Source organism: Ranitomeya variabilis, chromosome 2 (assembly GCF_051348905.1).
Source record: "Ranitomeya variabilis isolate aRanVar5 chromosome 2, aRanVar5.hap1, whole genome shotgun sequence".
Taxonomy (NCBI): domain Eukaryota; kingdom Metazoa; phylum Chordata; class Amphibia; order Anura; family Dendrobatidae; genus Ranitomeya; species Ranitomeya variabilis.
In genome coordinates, this window is record NC_135233.1 from 188,389,692 (window position 1) to 188,414,208 (window position 24,517).

Here is a 24,517-nt window from a genome sequence, read left to right on the forward strand (position 1 = left end):
TGCAATTGCTTTCAGTGATATAAAGAGCCCTGACACACATCACCATCAATGAGTTTAAATGACAAACAAAAAAATTCTAACCTTATCACTCCTAAACTCTTTGTGCATAATAATTTGGAACACAGTGTATATTTGAAAAAATAATACTTCAAAGTACTGAAACTTGTATGCATTAATTATATGTAGCAGTAAAAGGAAAACTCTTTGCTATCATAGAAACAAGAAACAACTAAAAAAAGTAATTGTCGGAATTGTACTGAGGTCAAACTTATTAAGAAATGGCTCATTTCATATCTGATCCTGACAACTTCTGAAAATATGTAGAACAGTGATCTACTGTCTCTCCGTCCTTCTATCTATCTATCTATCTATCTATCTATCTATCTGTTATCTATCTATTTATCTATATATTATCTATCTATTATCTATCTATTTATTTATCTATTATCTATCATCCATCTATTATCTATCTATTAATCTATCTATTATCTATCAATCTATCTATCTATCATCTATCTATTATCTATCTATTATCGATCATCTATCTATATATTATCTATCTATCTATCTATTATCTATCTATTTACCTATCCATTATCTATCTATCATTTATCTATTATCGATCTATTATTTATTATCTATCTATCTATCTATTATCTATTAGCTATCTATCATCTATTATCCATCTGTTATCTATCTATTATCTATCTCTCTGTTAATTATCTATCTATCTATCTATCTATCTATCTATCTATCTTTCATCTATCTATTATCTATCTATATCTATTATCTATCTATAATCAATCTATTATCTATCATCTATTACACAGGGCTGCAAAAAATACAATTTTAATGGCTGTTTTGGTTATTCCACGCAATCTGTATGTTTTTTTGGTGCACTAAATCCAAAAATGATGTTTTGCCATAGAACATCACGTTTCCTGACAATTTAGGTAAACTATGTTAAATAAGGCAATTACACGAAATAAATGAAAATAGACTTATAAAATACATTTTTTTATTGCAAATTTTTCATGAAAGTCATTTTTGAACTGAGATGATCTCACTAGCACACATTAAAATCAATTTTTTCCCTGTGAGGCTCCTCTTGGTATATTTACGCTTGTGAGCAGTGGCGTATCTAAGGGGGGGCAGCCGGCAGGGGGGCGCAGTCGGGCCGCCTAATGCGGCAGTCTGCAGTGTCTCCCCCGGCGGCTGCATTCTGCCGCTCCCGGTCTAGGAGTCGGCTGTTCTCTGTGCCGACTGTCAAGCTGACAGCCGGCACAGAGAAGCTGCAGAGCGCCGGCTCCCAAAATGTGCGGACATACTGCATGTGGGCCCGGAGGTGGAGGGGGGCCCCTGCAGGGTGACAGCGGAATCTTCCTCTGACACAGCCGGCCGCTGAATGATGACATCATCCAGCGGCACTGTCTGTGTGAGAGGAAGCGCGGGCAGGAAGACAGATCGCTTCAGCTCCGCTGCTATTTTCTCTTGTAGGCAGCTGAGCTGCAGGGATTTCTTCCTGCCCGCGCTTCCTCTCACACAGACAGTGCCGCTGGATGACGTCATCATTCAGCGGCCGGCTGTGTCAGAGGAAGATGCTGCAGCAGAGTGCGAGGAGAGGTGAGAGGGATGTGTGTGTGTGTGTGGCGCGTGTGTGTGGCGCTGCAGGGGAATGTGGCTGTGCAGAGAGCTAAATGGTGTGTGTGTCTGTGTGTGTAGGGGGAGGAGAGGGCAATAATGGGGCTGATGGGAAGAGGGCAGTGATGGGGATGGTGGGGGAGGCGAGGGCAATGATGGGGCTGACGGGGAGAGAGCAATGATGCGGATGGTGGGGGAGGAGAGGGCAATGATGGGGGCTGATGGGGAGAGAGCAATGATGGGGATGGTGGGAGAGGAGAGGGCAATGATAGGGCTGACAGGGAGAGGGCAATGATGGGGATGGGAGAGAAGAGGGCAATGATGGGGCTGACGGGGAGAGGGCAGTGATGGGGATGGTGTGGGAGGAGAGGGCAATGATGGGGCTGACGGGGAGAGAGCAATGATGGGGATGGTGGGGGAGGTGGGGGAGGAGGGCAATGATGGGTCTGACAGGGAGAGGGCAATGGTGGGGGAGGAGAGGGCAATGATGGGGCTGACAGGGAGAGGGCAATGATGGGGATGGTGGGAGAGGAGAGGGCAATGATAGGGCTGACGGCGAGAGGGCTATGATGGGGATGGTGAGGGAGGAGGAAATGATGGATGTGGTGGAAAGGGCAATAATAAGGTGGGGGGAGGAAATGCAGGAGGTGGTGAAATGGGCAATGATGGGCGTGACGGAGAAGGCAATGATGGAGGTGGTGAAGAGAGCAATGATGGGGTGTGTAGAGGACAATAATATGTGTGTGGACAATTTGAGTGGGGATAGGGGAATTTGTTATGTGTGGGGAGAATTTGGGGATGGGGGAATTTATTATGTGTGGGGTGAGATTTGGAGTGGGGATGGGGGATTTAATGTGTGGGGGAGATTTGAGGACACAAAATGAAGAGCAAAGGGGGAGAAGGGGGGCATGTATGAGGAAACAGTATGGGGGAATGAGGGCATGTATGAGGAAACAGTATGGGGGATGGGTGCAGACAGTATAGGGAGCGAACGGGGGAATGTATGCGGGCACAGTATGAGTAGCAATATGAAAAATGTATGTGGACAGAGTATGGGGAGTGAGGGTGATGGGATGTGTGCAGACACATTATGGGATTCAGGTGAGCAGGCAGTATAGAAAGTGAGATGGAAAATATATGAGGAGACAGTATGGTGAACAGGGGGATGTGAGAGGAGACAGTATGAGGAGGGATCGGAATAGTGTGAGGAGACAGTATTGGGGAGAAAAGTAAGTGGGCACAGAATAGAAACTTAATAGTGGGGGTGTAGCATGGAGGGACAGTGTAAGGGCACAGCCAGGAGGGGACAGTATACCAAGGAGGGGGAGTGTGATGAGAGTACAGTATAAATACTGGGCCCTATAGGGGGACACAGTATGAGAGGACATTGTGAAGAGGGGGCCGGTATGGAAAGGAGAGGTCAGTGTGAAGAGCATGTACAATAAGAGGGACAGTATGGGGGTCATATTTTGTGCAGACAATATAGTGAGGGGCAATTTTTTATTCAGGAGCATTGTAATGACTCTTCTATCTTTAAGGGCGTCATGTGGAGATTTTCTGCAAAAGAGCAGAGAAGATGGAGGTCTGCAGAGACGAGCTGTGGATGAGAAAACTCATCATGTGGTCTGGACAAGATGAAGAAAAGAAGGAGAATGGCTCCAGAGACGACGTCATCTATTAGGTACCCGGATATAAATGTTATGTGTGATACTAACTAATTCTCATGTTTTTATTTATGTTCGGAGCATTAAAGGGAATGTCCAGGTTTGTAATGAGTCATTCTTTGTGACTGCAGACTTCTGAGTTCTCACAGTGCGCACTGCACACTGTCAAGATTCTCTCGTGCTGGCGATTTACATACATGCGGTCACGTGCTGACTAGACATGTGTGGTCTCAGTCAATGAAAATGAACTGAGCGAGGCCGGGCATGTCTAGTCGGAATGTGGTCAGAGGTATACAATCACATGCTTGTGCTTACATGACTGTCCACCGGCAAGGGAGAATCCTAAAAGTGTGCAGTGCATTAGTTGTGAGAACTCAGAAGCTGCGATGTCAGGATTCATCTCTGCAGGTTCCAGTAGCTGTCACATGGACACTTCACTCACATGCGACTTTCATACTTATGGTCCTGTGACAACGACCTTCTCTTCCTGCTTCTCTCAGTTTTTCACTGAACATTGAGAGAATTAGGAAGAGAAGCTCGTGGGTACATGACTAAGTGTGCAAATCGCATATGTCCTTGGGGGGGGGGGGGCGCCAAAATGAATCCTTGCCTCGGGTGCCAGAAACCCTAGATACACCTCTGCTTGTGAATAGCATCTGGAATGTCTCTCTGAAGCATCCAACGGAAGTCTGCCATCTTTGTTAATGCTCCATTTTCCCTGGTATCTTCGTCTCATTTCTTTAATGTCCTGGTGGAATCGTTCACCTTGCTCTTCACTCACAGCTCCCAGATTTTCAGGAAAGTAGTCAAGGTGGGAATGGAGAAAATGAACTTTCAAACTCACCTGTTGTGAATTCCATTCTGGAGCTCCCTCCTGTGGTTGCTAATGGTATTTTTGCGAGTTCTGCTCTTGGGCTCCCTCTGGTGGTTTCGAGTAGAACTGCTGCTCCTTTAGGTAGCTGTAGCAGCTGCCTCCACTGATCGCCTTGCCTGGGTTTGTTATTTAAACCTGCTCTGGGCTTTAGTTCATGCCAGCTGTCAATGTTCTTGGTTGGATTTGGTTCTCTCCTTGGATTTCTCATATGGCCTGTCCTTGTCAGCAATAGATAAGTTTTTGCTAGTTCTTGTTTATCCATTTGTTTGGACTCTATTGCTCTGCAAATATGTCTCTTTTTGTTCAGCTTGTCACTATGTCATATTCAGGCTAGCTGGAAGCTCTGGGGAAGCAGATTTGCCCCTCCACACCGTGAGTCGGTGTGGAGTTCATTTTTTGTAAACTCTGCGTGGATTTTGTAGTTTTTAATACTGACCGCACAGTATCCTTTTCTCTCTGTCTATCAAGTTTAGTATTGGCCTCCTTTGCTGAAACCTGATTTCATTTCTGTGTATGTCATTTCCCTCTCCACTCACAGTCAATATTTGTGGGGGGCTGTCTTTCCTTTGGGGGTTTTCTCTGAGGCAAGATAGCTTTCTATTTCCTACTTTAGGGGTAGTTAGCTCTTAGGCTGTGACGAGGTGTCTAGGGAGAGTCAGGAACATCCCACAGCTATTACTAGTGTTGTTGTTAGGATTAGGGACTGCGGTCAGTAGAGATACCACCTCCTCAGAGCTCGTCCCATGTTGTGTTTTAGCCACCAGGTCATATCAGTGTGGCCTCTTAACCACCAGGCCATAACACTCACCACCTAAACCTTGAAATGCTTTCAGCATTCGTCCGAAGATCTTTTTGTAGTCAGGATCTTTTTTATTGCCTAAAGATTTCTTTACGACCTCTTTAAATGCAATCCACCCTTCTTTTTGAGGATCCCTCATGGTATTGACAAACTCTTTATCAGCTATAAGCCTTCTAATGTCTGGTCCGACGAACACACCTTCCTTCAATTTTGCCTCCGAGAGGCTTGGAAACTTGGTGACCAAGTATTTGAAGCATTCTCCATCTCTTGGAAGTGATTTCACGAATTGCTTCATCAAGCCCAATTTTATGTGGAGAAGTGGTAGAAGAACTTTATGGGGAGGAACCAAAGTTTCTCAGAGGACATTTTTTTATCACCGACTGTCAACACCATCGGCTGCTAACTCTTCCTGTTCCAGTGATTTTTTTGGTCTTGAGTCTGTCCCACAGACACAGAAAACAAGGGTATTTGGTATACCCAGCTTGTTGCCCGAGCAGCATGCACAAGACCTTCAAATCCCCACACAATTGCCAACTGTGATCTCATAGGTTTCCTTCAAGTGTACGGAATGACCTACAGGGATAGAAGCGTAACAACCGCCGTTGTGGAGTAAAACTGCTTTGAGTCTTCTGTTTGAAGAATCTATAACAAGACGCCATTGCGCTGAATCATATTGGATTTTGAACTGACCCATCAAACCTTCGACATCGAAGCAATAAAGCAATTGTCTTCCTGGGCAAAGTAAGGAACAAACTCCTTTTCATGATGCCTGAACCATGAAAAAGACACTCCTGATAATATTACATTCCTGCTTTTGAGCCTTGATTCGAGTAACTCAGCGGCACCTTTGGGAAGATTCAAGACTCTTACTAAATCCTTCATCTCCTCCTGGGAAAAAAATGTTGGTCTTGTATCATCTTCAAAGTCAGAACTTGATTCATCATCTGGTTCAGGTATGACTCCACCTTCATCGGAGCTAGTTATCTCTTCCAAGGTAGCAGGGGCCTTGGATACTGGTATATCTGTGCCATGGGGGATGGGACAAAGTGAAGATTGGGGTATGACATGGAATGCTTCCATTTGGAAATATACCCTTTCACATTGCATGAACAAAAGTCACAGTCGTCACTATGGTTCTTTTACTCTCGCCATACCATAGGAATCCCAGAATGGAAAGCTTTTTTATTACCCTTAATACAATTTTGGAGTGTGCACACTTTATGAGGAGCACAAACTTCATCTTCATCTCCAAGTTTTAGTCCGAAGTATGCGAAGTATACATTTTTCATAAAGTCTGTAACATTCAGCTTCTGATTCAACCCTGTATATTCACCACAAATGAAAAAGAAACAGTCAGGAGAATAATAGCCATAGCAAAGCCATAACACCAATTTGGGGAAACACGGCTGATGAATGAAATTCCAATGCAAGGTTCTTGAAAGCATAAGGACCTTTCATTATGTCAGTAACCACCTGACTACCAACAGCCAATCACACACTTCCTATTGATGGTAATGTGGAAAGCAAATACGGTAAGCTGCCTGCTGATGATTCACACCAGAGTTTGCAGAAGGACCTACAGGTTTGTGGCAAGTCCTGAGCGTTTATGATTTTTTTCAATATTTTTTTTCCGAAAAAAACGGCAAAATACATGGAGATTATATGAAAATAATCAAACAGGTTTTTAGTCGCAGACCTGTGTTATCTATCTATCTATCTATCTATCTATCTATCTATCTATCTATCTAGATAGAAAAAAATAGAACAGCACATACAATTAAATCGGAGCAGAGGCCTCCAAAGCAACTAATCCATATACCGTACTTACCAAATATAGAGGGACCAAAAAAGTGGAAGGCAGCACTCCAGGTTTTAGCAAAAAATATAAGAGGACTTTATTGGGCTCACATGGCGTGGTGCAACATTTCGGCTTCCAAAAGCCTTTCTCAAGCTTGAGAAAGTCCACTTATATTTTTCGCTAAAACCTGTAGTGCTGCCTTCCATTTTTTTGGTATCTATCTATCTATCTATCTATCTATCTATCTATCTATCTATCTATCTATCTATCTATCTATCTATTATTTACCTATCTATTATCTATCTGTCTATCTATCTCTATTATCTATCAATCTATTATCTATCTATCTATCTATCTATCTATCTATCTATCCAATATCTATCTATCTTTCTATCTATCTATCTATCATCTATCTATATCTGTATCTATTATCGATCTATTATATATTTATTATCTATCTCTCTATTATCTATCTCTCTATTATCTATCTGTTATCTATTATCTATCCATTGCTGTTGACTATATATCTGAGCAGCCCTTCTCTCTATTCTTCTGGTATGTTCCCACAGTCTGTGTCCTTCCTGGGCTGACATTGGGCCGGACACACGCCGAGCTGTTAGGGGATGCCGTACAGTACAGTATCTGCTCGATGTTCTCTCCCACCCTCCCGCGGAGCAGTGATGATTATATTACAATCACCAGCAGCCTTTTATCTCGTTATCTTTATTTCACTCCAGACTCACATGTGCATTTCAGAAAGGAGATGGAATTTTCTGCTGTATCTGATGGATGATTTTACAGGCAAACATTGTTATCTAGGGAAAGCAGTTACATAAGAAGGTAATGAGTAATTCAGTGCTGGTAGACTAATAGCTGCATTTTTTTTCTTAAACTTAACAGATTTTTGACAAGCAGGCGCTGCACATTTTCCATCCATCCTCACATGTGCATTATATAGAATATTACATGAGGACAGGTGGCACAATGGTCGATATGCAGACGGTGCATCAGACGTAAGTAACTGGGGAGAGTTAATAAAGCATAAAGACATGAAAAGTCCATGGCTATCAGGAAGGGAGTAGAAAGCTGCCCCGATACCTGGGGTGAGGGGGGTCCATACATATTACATCCATGCTGATGGGAGCAGAGGGGAAGGAGGGTTTTACTCTGGTCCCGACCATTAGAATCTAATGTATCAGAGTACATGCATGAAATGAATGCATTAAGGTTGTTTGTTGAATAAAATTTGTGATGCCACCTGTGGTATTCGGTCAGGGCTGACCGACGCTGCTTAAAGGGGTCCACTGGGGTGATGTTATGGCAGCTCTTATGGTATGGCTTCCCACAGGTGAAGCTGGGTCCCCAGGGCTCCCGGTGTATTTGGCAAAGATGGTGTGAAAACAAACAGAGAACACAAGTTGCAGTCTCTTTATCTCTTTACTGTCGAATTCAGGCAGCCACAGTCGAGGGTACCGGATCACAGGTACTGGTATGGTCCGGCCGGCTTGGAAGCGAATCTGTAAACCCCCTAACCAGGTTGGGTTGGAATCCTTCCTTCTAGCGCTGTGTTGTTGTTCCTTGCTGCCTTAGGCCTCACAGTAGGTCCTCACGCTCTTTCTCTGTCCCCCTTTAGGTAGGACAATACCCGTATGACAGTTAACTCAAGCCTTTTTACAGGGTCTCTCTTGGTGCTACTGTGCCTTTGGGTGTTAATGGTGGACAGGAGACCTGCAATCTGCTGTCTGCCAGTTTCTGCCATGGGGCATAGAGTTACCCCCACAACCTCGGTCTTCCGGCTACCGGAATTCTGCACTTCAGCGTGGAGGAAACTCAGTCGCAGCTTCCCTCCAGCTCTTTACCCTCCTGCATTCCACTTCCCCTCTCAGTCCCCTACAGACTGCTCTGTTTTCGTTCCTTCCAGGAGCTGTAGCACCTCACTTGGTTGCACGGCCCCAGCTTTCCTCTCAGACTTTCTCCATCTGCTTCCACTCTGCTGTAAGACTCCTCTCTCTGTCTCTCCCTCCAACAGACTGACTAACTCCTCCTCCAGACCAGAATAAATATTATCTAGGGAAGCTCCTCTGAACCCGAGTTCAGAGCTCCCCCTTCTGGCCTGGAGTCAGAACATTGTTGTATGTGCTGAATACTTGATAAAGGGATCCTTCCTCGCCTCCAAGCATAACATCTGTCTCCCCGTGAGGAAAGCAATGTCACTGTAACAACTGATTACCTGGGGTGTTACATAAGACTGAGGGGATGCTAATATCAGTATCAGAAGGCCAGAGTCAGAGACAAAACCATAAAGAAGTATGGACGTCAAAAAACAATCCAAGATCTTCAGCAAGAAACAATAGCAGACACACTGGTACAGCAGGAAATCCCTAATCAGCAGACCAGGGTCAGTATACACTTATAAATGGCAGCTTTGCAGTACACGGCTATCAGTTTAAATAGGGTGTGGGCTAGAGGGTTAAATAGGGTGTGGGCTAGAGGGTTAAATAGGGCATAGGCTAGAGGGTTAAATTGAGTGTGGGCTAGAGGGTCAAATAGAGTATAGGCTAGAGGGTTAAATAGGGTATGGGCTAGAGGGTTAAATAGTGTGCAAGCTAGAGGGTTAAAGAGGGTGTGGGTTAGAGGGTTAAATAGGGTGTGGGCTAGAGGGTTTAATAGGGTGTGGGCTAGATCGTTAAATAGGGTGTGGGCTAGAGGGTTAAATAGTTTGCAGGCTAGAGGGTTAAATAGGGTGTGGGCTAGAGGGTTTAATAGTGTGTAGGCTAGAGGGTTAAATAAGGTGTGGGCTAGAGGGTTAAATAGGGTGTGGGCTAGAGGGTTAAATAGTGTGCAGGCAAGAGGGTTAAATAGGGTGTGTGCTAGAGGGTTAAATATGGTGTGGGCTAGAGGGTTAAATAGTATGCAGGATAGAGGGTTAAATAGGGTGTGGGCTAGATGGTTAAATAGTGTGCAGGCTAGAGGGTTAAATAGGGTGTGGACTAGAGGGTTAAATAGGGTGTGGGCTAGGGGGTTAAATAGTGTGCAGGCTAGAGGGTTAAATAGGGTGTGGGCTAGAGGGTTAAATAGTATGCAGGCTAGAGGGTTAAATAGGGTGTGATCCTGCCAAGGTTCTTGACAGAAATCTACTTACAAGTGATTTCAGTACTCAGCAGTAAGGGTATGTATCCACGTTCAGGATTGCATCAGGATTTGGTCAGGATTTTTCATCAGTATTTGTAAACCAAAACCAGAGTGGGTGATAAATGCAGAAGTGGAGCATATGTTTCTGTTATACTTTTCCTCTAATTGTTCCACTCCTGGTTTTGGCTTACAAATACTGATGAAAAATCCTGACCAAATCCTGATGCAATCCTGAACGTGGACACATACCCTTAGGCTATGTTTCCACGGTCAGGAAACGCTGCTTGTTTGACGCTACGCAGAGCTGCAGCGTCAAACAAGCAGCGTCCAGATGTTCCAGCATAGTGGAGGGGATTTTATGAAATCCCGTCTCCACTATGCGTGGAAACCCGCACGCGGCGGCCCTGCGACTCCGGACATGCTGCGCGTCTTTTCAGATTGCAGCATGTCCATACACCTTGCGGGGACGCAGCGTCCCCGCAAGGCATATCACAAGGCCCTATGGGACAGAGCGATCATCCCGGATGTGAAGAGTTAACACATCCGGCATGATCGCGTCCCAGAAAGGGGGCGGGGCTTAGCGCCGAGCGGCGATACCGCCGGCCATCCTGAACGTGGAGACATAGCCTAAGGGTATGTGTCCACGTTCAGGATTGCATCAGGATTTGGTCAGGATTTTTCATCAGTTTTTGTAAGCCAAAACCAGGAGTGGAACAATTAGAGGAAAAGTATAACAGAAACATATGCACCACTTCTGCATTTATCACCCACTCCTGGTTTTGGCTTACAAATACTGATGAAAAATCCTGACCAAATCCTGATGCAATCCTGAACGTGGACACATACCCTAAGGCCATGTGCACACGTTAAGTATTTTTCGCGTTTTTTTCGCGTTTTTTCGCTATAAAAACGTGATAAAAACGCGAAAAAAACGCTTACATATGCCTCCCATTATTTTAAGTGTATTCCGCATTTTTTGTGCAAATGTAGCCTTTTTTTCCGCGAAAAAATCGCATCGCGGAAAAAAAAGCAACATGTTCATTAAAATGCGGAATTGCAGGGGATTCCGCACACCTAGGGGTCCATTGATCTGCTTACTTCCCGCACGGGGCTGTGCACACCATGCGGGAAGTAAGCAGATTATGTGCGGTTGGTACCCAGGGTGGAGGAGAGGAGACTCTCCTCCACGCACTGGGCACCATATAATTGGTAAAAAAATAAGAATTAAAATAAAAAATAGTCCTATACTCACCCTCGATGTCTTCCCGCCTTCACTGCACGCTGTCGCTTCGGTTCCTGTAGCTGATGTGCGGTGAAGGACCTTGCCGATGACGTCACTGTCCTGTGATTGGTCGTGAGCGGTCATGTGACCGCTCACGTGACCGTGACGTCACGGGAGGTCCTGTGCGCACAGACCAGCTATAGGAAGAGGAACGGACGCCGCTGAGGAGATGTCTGGGTGAGTATAAGCATTTTTTTATTTTTTTTATTATTTTTAAACATTCTATCTTTTACTATAGATGCTGCATAAGCTGCATCTATAGTAAAAAGTTGGTCACACTTGTCAAACGCTATGTTTGACAAGTGTGACCAACCTGTCAGTCAGTTTTCCAAGCGATGCTACAGATCACTTGGAAAACTTTAGCATTCTGCAAGCTAATTACGCTTGCAGAATGCTAAAAAAACGCGAAAAAAAACGGAAAAAAAAACGCAAAAAAAAAATTGCGGATTTCTGGCAGAAAATTTCCGGTTTTCTTCAGGAAATTTCTGCAAGAAATCCGCAACATGTGCACATACCCTAAGGGTATGTGCACACGTCAGGATTTTGTCAGGCTTTTTCCTCAGGTTTTGTAGCCAAAACCAGGAGTGGGTGATAAATGCAGAAGTGGTGCATATGTTTCTATTATACTTTTCCTCTAATTGTTCCACTCCTGGTTTTGGCTACAAAACTTGAGGAAAAAGCCTGACAAAATCCTGACAAAATCCTGACAAAATCCTGACGTGTGCACATAGCCTAAGGGTATGTGTCCACGTTCAGGATTGCATCAGGATTTGGTCAGGATTTTTCATCAGTATTTGTAAGCCAAAACAAGGAGTGGAACAATTAGAGGAAAAGTGTTTCCTCTAATTGTTCCACTCCTGGTTTTGGCTTACAAATACTGATGGAAAATCCTGACCAAATCCTGATGCAATCCTGAACGTGGACACATACCCTAAGACATAGATTTAATGGCTGAGCAGCACCACAAGTCCCAGCTATACTAATGTTTAATAGGACCACACCTGCTTTTTTAATGTCATCGTCACTGTAAGTGCGATGTAGTCTGACAACAGAGGCAGAGGTTGCAGGACAGGATTCAGACACAAACGTCTTTTGATGAGAAAATTGTCCTTCCAATTTATCATTACCCTTGTGTTCCTGCTTCCTCGCTGTCACAAATGATACAGAGATTGTCAATGTCTCATCTATAAACAAATGCTCCCGAGAGCGAAAGTTGCTCCAATAGGTGATGATGTCTGTTCAGCGCTGTGGAATTCATGGCGCTAAGTGAGAAAATTAAAGAAAAGAAAGAAATTGTGCCGGTCTTTAATCCCCCATAACAATGCTGGCTGCCCCCAGGCCCGTGCAAGTCTTGAATTCCCCATAACAATGCTGGCTGCCCCCAGGCCCGTGCAGGTCTTGAATTCCCCATAACAATGCTGGCTGCCCCCAGGCCCGATCGTCTGATTATTGTTGGATGGTTCGATTGGTCAATTGGGATTAAAAGTAAAATAAATTGTATTCTGCGCTGTCTCAGATGAATTTGTATAGGAGAACCTCCCTGGTGTTGGGGTAACTTTGCGGTCCAGCGTCAGTGATAGTTTTTTAATCAATATGATAAGAAATAGGGATAATGCCCAAAATAAATAAGTGATAGGACTGAGATGTGGAGCCGTACAAACACCTATTCTGAGACCAGCAGACAGGTGAGAGGTGGCTGGTGATGTAACTAATACTTGACATTGTTGGGCGATTTGGTGGGCGCTGCAGGTTTATGACTGTTTGGTAGTTGGTGAGATATAAGATCTGTGGGTTCTTACTGTAGAATCGTTCCTCCTAGGTGGCTGCGTCTTCTGATAAATCCATACAAAGCTGAGCCCATTCTCCAATACGAGACGCAGATCGAGGCCGGAGAATCCTGTTCTTAGTGTCATAAACTTACATTGAGAGAGTAATTGTCGCCCTCACTGTGATCCGGCAAGTGACAGAAGCCGCCACCTGGGAACGAAACAGTCCGGGGCTCCACTGAAGCCAGAGAAGCTGGTGACTGGGGAGATGCTCCTACCTTCATGACACTTACACACATGAGACCCAACAAAGAGGCAAATGAAAAGAATCATCGGCGGGGGAATTTATTATGTCTCCACCATAACGAGTGGAGGTTGTTCTGCCGGACAGTGCCTTCTGGCTGCTGAGATGATTGGGCCAATGTGTTCTCTGCCTGTTCCAGGCCACATGTCTGTGCTACATGTAACACGGTTATGGGTTCCTGCGGCTTCTGTGGTTGTTTGTGTTGTGTCTCATTGTATTCTCCACCTGATCTCTGACCTTAATGTTCTCACAACCTTTGTTCTCGCTCCCATAGTTGTTTTGGACTTTATTCAGCATCTTGATTGCTCTTCTATGTCCCATGTAGTTGTTGTCTATGTTGGCCCTGACCTCTGTCTGTTCAGGTTTATTTATTAGTTATCGCTTCTTCACAACCAAAGAGGGACGCAGCTGAGAAGACTCGTATTGAGGCCTGTAGGTGGGTAGATCTGGGACCTGCGCTCAGAACGCCCCGCTGACCGTGATCGCTGACTGTGAAGTAAACTGAAACTTACAAAAACTCTTTGTAGATGGCATACGGGATACGAGCCTTCTGAGCACTGATGAAAAGGGACAAGGCAAATGCTCCGAGCTCAAGCCATAAGTGTGGATAGGAAGCGTGACATACCTACACATTGTTACATTTCATGAGTAAAGAGGCATCCAATAGGTGACGCTAGAGTTCTAGTCCTCTTCTCTGAAAAAGCAATTTTAATTTAAATTTAATTTCCCAGAGGAGCATGCATGGCTTATAAGTCTCTGTAATAGGGTGCAGGGTTGCGTATGTCACCACGGAACAGACAGACCAACTGTTGAGGGGAATTTATTAACAGGAGTAAGATTCTCCTCGCAGGGAGTAAACAGGGGGTTAATAGAGGTAAATCAAACAGTAAACAGTTAAGCGAAAACAAAAGGGTTAACGAGTGTTCTTGTAACTTATCAGTCCAGGTAGGTCCTGACTGGAGGGTCCTAATTCCGGCGTGGGTACAGTCACCAGCAGAGTCCGTTTTCATGTACTCACAAGATGCAGTCTTTAGCTTTTACAGCACAGCCAGGAAGCAGGGGCTCCGCACTGTTAAGTCTCTCACCAAGAATCACAGTCTCCGTACTGATACTGCGGGGACCAGGGGATCGAAGTCTCTTCTCTGTTTCCTGTGAACTGGAAACTCCGGGGTTAAGACTTTTCTCCCAGTGAAGCTGCAAGCAGGAAGTCACACAGCCACTCTGCTGCAAGTCTCTGTACACCAGGCTGCCAGTCTCTCTCTCTCTGCAGCAAGAATACACACACACTGAGCAGTTTCCTTAGTCACACTCAGGGGTCCTGGCTTGTCAGTGCGGTCACCGGGGCTGCGCGCTCAGGTCACTGTAAGGGGATACGTCGTCTCTGATTATGGAGGCTTCCAAGTCCCCACTCTCACTCCAGTCTTAGTGCCCTCACGGGGAGCACTCTGTCATGGGGAGCGCGGCGCTGCAGCCTGCTTTCTCTCTGGCACGCTGTCCCCTCTGTCTGGCACGCTCTGCTCTCCCGCTCTTTTCTGGCCACACCTCCCTCTCTTCCTCTCTGTCCCCAGCCGTCACATGGTCCCTTCTGTCCAGGGCAGAAAGTCTTCCCCCCGACAACCCAGTTGTCTAAGTGGTTCCAGGTAAGGAGCAGGGAAAGCAACCTCCTTACATCTCCTTACTCTGACATGCCAGGATTGTTGCTCCTAATAGGTGGTGCTAGAGTTATAGTCCTCTTCCTCTCTGAAAAGGCCATTTTCCATATTTAATTTCCCAGAGGAGCATTCATGGCTTATAAGTCTCCTCACTCTGGCATGCTAGGATGATTGCTTCCAATAGGTAGTGCTAGAGTTCTAGTACTCTTCCACTCTGAAGAGGCAATTTCCATAATTAATTTCCTAGAGGAGCTTGCATGGTTTATAAGTCTCCTCACTCTGGCATGCCTGCATCATTGCTTCCAATTGGTGGTGCTAGAGTAATAGTCCTCTTCCACTTTGAAGAGGCAATTTCCATATTTAATTTCCCAGAGGAGCATTCATGGCTTATAAGTCTCCTCACTCTGGCATGCCTGCATCATTGCTTCCAATAGGTGGTGCTAGAGTTATAGTCCTCTTCCACTTTGAAGAGGCAATTTCCATATTTAATTTCCCAGAGGAGCATTCATGGTTTATAAGTCTCCTCACTCTGGCATGCTAGGATCATTGCTTCCAATAGGTGGTGCTAGAGTTATAGTCCTCTTCCACTTTGAAGAGGCAATTTCCATCTTTAATTTCCCAGAGGAGCATGCATGGCTTATAAGTCTCCTCACTCTGGCATGCCTGCATCATTGCTTCCAATAGGTGGTGCTAGAGCTCTAGTCCTCTTCCTCTCTGAAGAGGCAATTTCCATCTTTAATTTCCCAGAGGAGCATGCATGGCTTTTAAGTCTCCTTACTCTGACATGCCAGGCCCTGGTAGTCACTCTCCACAAGAAGAAATGTTACCCCTTAGACCCCAGTCCAGAGCCTCTCACCTAGCCATGTCAGATCTCATACTTTACAGTGATGAGGGGAAACACCGTGTCTACAAATTTAATTTCTGGTTTGGCTTTCATCCTAAGTCATATGGCAAGGCTCGTTAAAGAGTCGATATTGACTTTAGGATCACTGCTTCCTACTGGTGGCGCTATAGAGTTCTAGTCATCCTCCTCTCTGAAGAGACAATATGCATATTTAATTTCCCAGAGGAGCATTGCATGGCCTATACACTCACCGGCCACTTTATTAGGTACACCTGTCCAACTTCTTGTTAACACTTAATTTCTAATCAGCCAATCACATGGCGGCAACTCAGTGCATTTAGGCATGTAGACATGGTCAAGACAATCTCCTGCAGTTCAAACCGAGCGTCAGTATGGGGAAGAAAGGTGATTTGAGTGCCTTTGAACGTGGCATGGTTGTTGGTGCCAGAAGGGCTGGTCTGAGTATTTCAGAAACTGCTGATCTACTGGGATTTTCACGCACAACCATCTCTAGGGTTTACAGAGAATGGTCCGAAAAAGAAAAAAAATCCAGTGAGCGGCAGTTCTGGGGGCGGAAATGCCTTGTTGATGCCAGAGGTCAGAGGAGAATGGGCAGACTGGTTCGAGCTGATAGAAAGGCAACAGTGACTCAAATCGCCACCCGTTACAACCAAGGTAGGCCTAAGAGCATCTCTGAACGCACAGTGCGTCGAACTTTGAGGCAGATGGGCTACAGCAGCAGAAGACCACACCGGGTACCACTCCTTTCAGCTAAGAACAGGAAACTGAGGCTACAATTTGTACAAGCTCATCGAAATTGGACAGTAGAAGATTGGAAAAACGTTGCTTGGTCTGATGAGTCTCGATTTCTGCTGCGACATTCGGATGGTAGGGTCAGAATTTGGCGTAAACAACATGAAAGCATGGATCCATCCTGCCTTGTATGGAGCATCTTTGGGATGTGCAGCCGACAAATCTGCGGCAACTGTGTGATGCCATCATGTCAATATGGACCAAAATCTCTGAGGAATGCTTCCAGCACCTTGTTGAATCTATGCCACGAAGAATTGAGGCAGTTCTGAAGGCAAAAGGGGGTCCAACCCGTTACTAGCATGGTGTACCTAATAAAGTGGCCGGTGAGTGTAAGTCTCCTTACTCTGACATGACAGGCCTGGCTTGTTACTCTCCACAAGGAGAAAAAGGAGAAATGATGTGACCATAAAAATGCATTAGAGGAAACCTGTCAGGAGGCTTTGTTGCCATGTAATCTGAGAGCAGCATCATATAGGGACTGATTCCAGTGATGTGTCACTTACTAGGCTGTGCATGGTTTCAATAAAATCAGTGTTTTGTCAGCAGGAGATTATCACTGTAGGCCTAGGTGCCTTGTGCCTCTTAGTCCAACCACTCCGCTCTGCTCCGCTGACGATTCACTTGCTCCATCTCTGCAGAGCAGCTCTACCTCTTCTGCTCTGCTCTGCTGACGATTCACCTGCTCCATCTCTGCAGAGCAGCTCTACCACTTCCGCTCTGCTGACGATTCACCTGCTCTATCTCTGCAGAGCAGCTCTACCTTTTCCTCTCTGCTGACGATTCACCTTCTCCATCTCCGCAGAACAGCTCTAACTATTCCACTCTGTTCTGCTGACGATTCACCTGATCCATCTCCTCAGAGCAGCTCTACCTCTTCCACTCTGCTCTGCTGATGATTCCCCTGCTCCATTTCCACAGAGCAGCTCTACCTTTTCCCGCTCTGCTCCGCTGATGATTCACCTGCTCTGTCTCCGCAGAGCAGCTCTACCTCTTCCGCTCTGATCTGCTGACTATTCACCTGCTCTATCTCTGCAGAGCAGCTCTACCTTTTCCTCTCTGCTCTGCTGACGATTCACCTGCTCCATCTCCGCAGAGCAGCTCTACCTCTTCCGCTCTGCTGGGGATTCACCTGCTCCATCTCCGCAGAGCAGCTCTACCTTTTCCGCTCTGCTCCGCTGACGATTCTCCTGCTCCGTCTCCGCAGAGCAGCTCTACCTCTTCCTCTTTGCTGACGATTCACCTGCTCCATATCTGCAGAGCAGCTCTACATTTTCCTCTCTGCTCTGCTGACAATTCACCTGCTCCATCTCCGCAGAGCAGCTCTAACTCTTCCACTCTGTTCTGATGACAATTCACCTGCTCCATCTCCTCAGAGCAGCTCTACCTGTTCCGCTCTGTTCTGCTGATGATTCACCTGCTTCATCTCCGCAGAGCAGCTCTACCTCTTCTGCTCTGCTCTGCTGAGGATTCACCTGCTCCATCTCCACAGAGCAGCTCTACCTTTTCCGCTCTGCTCCGCTAACGATTCACCTGCTCCATCTCCACAGAGCAGCTCTACCTCTTCCACTCTGCTCTGCTGACCGGGTGACTGCCTGCGTCATGTTGACTGACCTGGCTACCAATCAGCACGACCACGGCAGTCGTGTCCCATCAATAGAGTAGAGCAGAGTGGAAGAAGAAGAGCTGTTGGTGTGGAGCAGCTGAATTGCCCACAGCAGAGTTCAGTGATTGCTCAGCACCGGCAGAAATTGGTGCCAGGCACAACAGGCAGGTAGTTGTCAATGACCTGCCTGTTAGTTCTTAGGCCAATAGTAACAAATTAATACGGTTATGGATAACCCCTTCAATAAGATATTGCTGATTTTTTTGTTGATGCTAACACACTGTTGGCTTTATCTTTCCATTTGGATTTGACTATTTCCTTTTGCATTCTCGCTTCTGACTTCTAATTTCTACCTTCCTGTGTCTGTGACCAGTCTCCCTGCTACCCCTCCCTCCTGATCACACCTGGCCTATTTCATGTGCACTTAGCTTGTTATAAATTCAGAGTCACATGTCTGTTTTGACCGTGGTCTGTCTCTATAAGAATACAGCAGAAATATGCCAGGTATGAGCCAGAAGTGAACAGAAGGTACGACTAACCACTGTTATTAAATATACTAAATTTCTTTCTCTTTCCTCCACACTTACTCTTATCATGCTGACATATGCTCTAACAGTTTTGGCTCCATTACTCCTCACTCTCCTTCGCTATCCCCAAACCCCAGCACCCTATAACCAAGTAATAATCTCTCCTTCCCTCCTACCTCCCCACCTGACCTCCTCTGCTGACCTGCTCCTCAACCTCAGATCTCTCCTAATAAAACACAAAACAAGCCACCCACTCTCCTTCTCCCACCTGCTCTGTCTCTGTCTGCTTCTCCTCACTGCTGGAGACATATCTCCCAATCCTGGACCCCCACAGCTCATACCTTCTATCGCTCCAAACCCAATATAAACACCCGAAATCTTGCCTACCTCAAATCTGTGCCCTTGTCGACCAGCACCCTGCTCCCTCTCTGTGAGCACTCTGGAATGCCGTCCCCGTCTGCAATAAACTCCACATGATTCACGACCTCTTTACCGCTCGTAATCTTTCCTTCCTGGGCCTCACCGAAACATGGCTGACACCTTCTGATACAGCCTCCCCTGCTGCACTATGTTACGTCAGCCTACACTTCACCCATACTCCTCACCCTGGCAATAGACATAGTGGAGCAGTGGTCCTTCTCCTTTCTTCTAACTGCACCTTTAACTCAATCCCACCTCTTCCCTCCCTTATCCTCCCCTCTTTTGAAGTCCACGTTGTCCACATCTACTCTCCCTGTAACCTCCAAATGGCCATCATATACCGGCCTCCTGGCCCGACCACTGCCTTTATTGACCAATTCTCCACCTGGCTTCTTCACTTTCTCTCTGCTGACATTCCCACTATCATCATGGGTGACTTCAACATCCCCATTGACATCCACCAGTCAGCAGCCTCCAAACCCCTGTCCCTTACTTCATCTTTTGAACTTACTCAGTTGTCCTCCTCAGTCACCCACACAGACAGACAGGGTCTTCACCCATCTCTGCTCCCTATCTAAGTTCACCACCTCCCCTTTCCCTCTACATGACCACCATCTACTCACTTTCTCATCACTGTCCTCCACACCTGTCACCCATGTCCAGCAACATGCGCACCGCCACAGAAACCTCGCACATCTAGACACTCGCACACTCTCTGCCTCTATTCGGCCACTGTCCTCCATAGCTTCACTCCATAACACAGACACAGCCATTAGTTTCTACAATGCTACTCTTGCATCAGCCATTGACTCGGTCGCCCCTGTCATGCATAGCAGAGTGCGACAAATCAATATCCAACCCTGGCACATTAACATCACTAATAAGCTTCTGCAAGTATTCAGAATTGCAGAACAGTGTTGGAATAAAACGCAATAGCATGATGACTTCACTGCAGTCAAACAAGCAACACTCACATTCAAATCAGCTCTCACCTCTGCTAAACAGGCCTATTTCACATCCCTCATATCTTCTTTATCCCACAAACCCAAACAGTTGTTCAACACCTTTAACTCCCTCTTCTGCCCCCACTGCCCCCCCAACCTCCCACATCTCTGCTGAGGACTTTGCCATGCACTTCAAAAATAAGATAGACCAAACAAGGCAAGTCTTTTTTGTCTGATCACCACAACCCCTTTGTATGAAAGACCAAAGCTCTAACCCCATAACCTCCCTCTCCAAAATCACTGAAGGAGAGCTTGCTCATCTGCTCTCCAAATCACACCTCACCATTTGTGCACTTGACCCCATCCCATCCCACCTCCTCCTCAACCTCACCACTACAATAATCCCATCCCTAACCCATCTCTTATATCTATCACTAACTTCTGGTAGCTTCCCCTCTGCTTTCAAACATGCCACAATCACAACTATCCTCAAAAAGCCATCCCTTGACCTGAGCACTATGTCCAGCTACCGCCCCATATCTTTGCTCCCATTTGCTTCCAAACTCCTTGAGCAGCACATCCACGCTGAACTTTCCTCTCACATTGCATCTAACTCTCTCTTCGAAAACCTACAATCTGGCTTCCGTCCCAACCATTCCACTGAGACTGCCCTGACCAAAATTAGTAATGACTTACTTACAGCCAAAGCTAACAGGCAATTCTCTATACTCCTCCTTCTAGACCTGTCCCCTGCCTTCTACACAGTTGACCACTGACTCCCACTATAGAGCCTCTCTTCCTTTGGTGTCAAAGACCTTGCGCTATCCTGGATCTTCTCATACCTTACTATCTCTTTATCTCGCCCCCTCTCTGTTGGTGTCCCTCAAGGCTCTGTTCTAGGACCCCTTTTCTTCTCAATCTATACCGTTGGCCTGGGACAACTCAAAGTCCTATGGCTTCCAGTAACATCTATATGCTGATGACACTCAGATCTACCTCTCTGGCCCAGATGTCACCTCTCTGCTCTCCAGAATCCCAAAGTGTCTTTCAGCCATATCCTCCTTCTTCTCCTCTCGCTTCCTCAAACTCAATGTGGAAAAATCTGAACTAATTATCTTTTCTCCATCTTGCATACCCTCCCTACCTGATCTGTCTATCACAATAAATTAAATCACACTTTCCCCTGTCCCTAAAATCCGCTGCCTCTTAGTAACCCTCTGCCCTATCCTTCAAACCGCACATCCAAGTTCTCGCCACCTCCTGTCGCCTCCAGCTCAAAACTATTTCCAGAATCCGTCCTTTCCTCAACCCTCACTCTACCAAAATGCTTGTGCATGCACTAATCATCTCCCACCTCAACTACTGCTACATCCTGCTCTGTGGCCTACTTTCTAAGGGTACTGTCACACAGTGGCACTTTGGTCGCTACGACGGTACGATCCGTGACGTTCCAGCGATATCCATACGATATCGCTGTGTCTGACACGCAGCAGCGATCAGGGACCCTGCTGAGAATCGTACGTCGTAGCAGATCGTTTGGAACTTTATTTCGTCGCTGGATCTCCCGCTGTCATCGCTGGATCGTTGTGTGTGACAGCGATCCAGCGATGCGTTCGCTTGTAACCAGGGTAAACATCGGGTTACTAAGCGCAGGGCCGCGCTTAGTAACCCGATGTTTACCGTGGTTACCAGCGTAAAAGTAAAAACAAACAAACAGTACATACTTACATTCCGGTGTCTGTCCCCCGGCGTTCTGCTTCTCTGCACTGTGTCTGCGCCAGCCGGAAAGCACAGCGGTGACGTCACCGCTGTGCTCGCTTTCCGGCCGGCCGGCGCTCACAGTGTAGAGAAGCAGAACGCCGGGGGACAGACACCGGAATGTGAGTATGTACTGTTTGGTTTTTTTAACTTTTACGCTGGTAACCACGGTAAACATCGGGTTACTAAGCGCGGCCCTGCGCTTAGTAACCCGATGTTTACCCTGGTTACCCGGGGACCTCGGCATCGTTGGTCGCTGGAGAGCTGACTGTGTGACAGCTCCCCAGCGACCACACAACCACTTACCAACGATCACGGCCAGGTCGTATCGCTGGTCGTGATCGTTGGTAAATCGTTTAGTGTGACAGTACCCTAACACTCTCGCACCTCTCCAGTCCGTCCTTAAATCTGCTGCCTGACTAACTAATCTCTCTCCTCGCTACACTCCTGCTTCCCCTCTTTGCAAATCCCTTCACTGGCTCCCAATTTCCCAGTGTATCCAGTTCAAACTACTAACACTGACCTACAAAGCCATCCATAACCTTTCTCCTACGTACATTTCCGAACTAATCTCTCAATATCTTCCCTCACGTAATCTCCGGTTCTCCCAAGACCTTCTCTCCTTTACACTTATTCGCTCCTCACCCAACCGCCTCCAAGACTTCTCCTGAATATCCCCCATCATCTGGAATTCTGTGCCCCAACACTTCCGGTTATCCACCACATTTGAATCCTTCAAAAGAAACCTGAAAACCCACCTCTTCAAAGAAGCTTACAACCTGCAATGACCACACTGCCTCCTGAACACCATTGGATTTACTGCAACCCTCGACCTATTGTTTCCTTCACCATAATCCTGTAGAATGTAAGCCCGCAAGGGCAGAGTCCTTGCCCCTCTGCATCAGTCTGTCTTTGTTAGTTTTGTTTACTGTAAGTGATATTTGTATTTTAATATACTGTAACCCCGTCTAATGTACAGCACCATGGAATGAATGGTGCTATATAAATAATAATAATAATTTTACTGGCTGCTGAAATCACAAATCACATTTGCATTCTTTCATTTTATGTCCAACAGCCGCACACAAGACAAGGAAGGTTTGGGGTGCACTCTTTTTCAATTAGGACGTGGCCCCATTGAGGCGAGTGCCGAGTCTTCACCTTGGAAATAATCACAATGCAGTTAAACAATTAGATAAATATGAAAAAATAGAAAATAAACACAGAAACAGTGAACAAAACACAGAGTAGGCCGGTGAGATGGGTCTACATGGGTCATGTGGGCACAGGTTTCCGGAACAGAATGTCCCATCACATTGAGGTTTGTGGTTGTATTCTCTGCAGGAAGCAGTGAAACTTCAAATGTCACATTTCTGTAATTAGCCGTGCGACACCATGATGACACCTGTTATTTCTTCTCATCCTAATCACTACATATATACAGTCCTGCTCATCATTATCGGAGCCATGAAGTGTAAGTGCATAACGTGGAATATCTCCTGTATCGAGCGCTCGTGTTACACACAAAAGAGCAAATAATAATAATGTAAAACAAAAAACAACGGGAGGGAAAAATGGAAACACCTGAAGCTGCTGTGCACTGGTATTGGCCCCATTACCATACATTGGTATGGAAACACATTTTGACCCCTGTGGTAAATCACAAATGAGAATCACCTGTGATTAATTGTCGCTGCCCATGTGACAGGAATCAACCAATGAATGAAAACTTCAGTGTTATAAAAAGCCACATGGTAGACCCTGTTCCTTTATCACAATGGTGAAAACAAAGGAACTGTCTGAGGACATGAGAACTGCTATTATTAGCAAATCCAAGACTTCTAAAGGGTGTAAGGCCATCTCCAAAGACCTCGGTATTTCAGTTTTTTGCTGTGTCTGCTACTGGAGGCCTCAACTGTATCACTGGAATCATGAAATCAAAGAATTATCAAGAAATTTTAGAGCAAAATGTCCTGCCCAGTGTAAGAAAACTTGGTTTGAGTTGAAGATCATGGGTCCTCTAGGAAGACAATCACCCAAAGCACACATCCAAAAGTACACAGGAATGGTTGAAAAAGAAAAAATTGCCGTCAATGAGTCCTGACCTCAATCCCAGTGAAAATCTTTGGTGTGAGCTGAAATCTGCCATTGGGAAAAAGAAACCTGCAAACATTCAAGAGCCTGAACAAACTGCAGAGGAGGAGTGGGAGAAAATACCAGCGGAGAAGTGCAAGAAGCTTCTAGATGGCTACAAGAAACATTTGAAGGCCGTCATCAATGCAAAAGGGTGGGCAACCAAGTATTAATTAGGGGTCTTTACTGCTGCAAATGATGTTTATTCTGTTTCTTCTTTTAAATTGCAAAATGTAAGTTGAAAACATTGTTGTCATTGTTGTATTACTTTGGACCACTAATTAAAAAATCCTGAGGAAATAACTATGGTACATTTCCATTTATCTCTGAAGTTACTGTGCAGTCTATAAAAAAAATTAAATGGTGTCAATAATGGTGAGCAGAACTGCAGTATATGCATCTTTCTCATTTGTCACTTACAACTTTTTTGTGTGGCAGCCCTAGAGTTAATAAATAGTTAGAAGAAACTTTACTGAATGAAAACTGGAGGCAATGTAAATTGTATTAGTGAATAACCGCCGGGATGCTGCCGGACCTGCAGAATCCAGTATGTCAGCTATGTA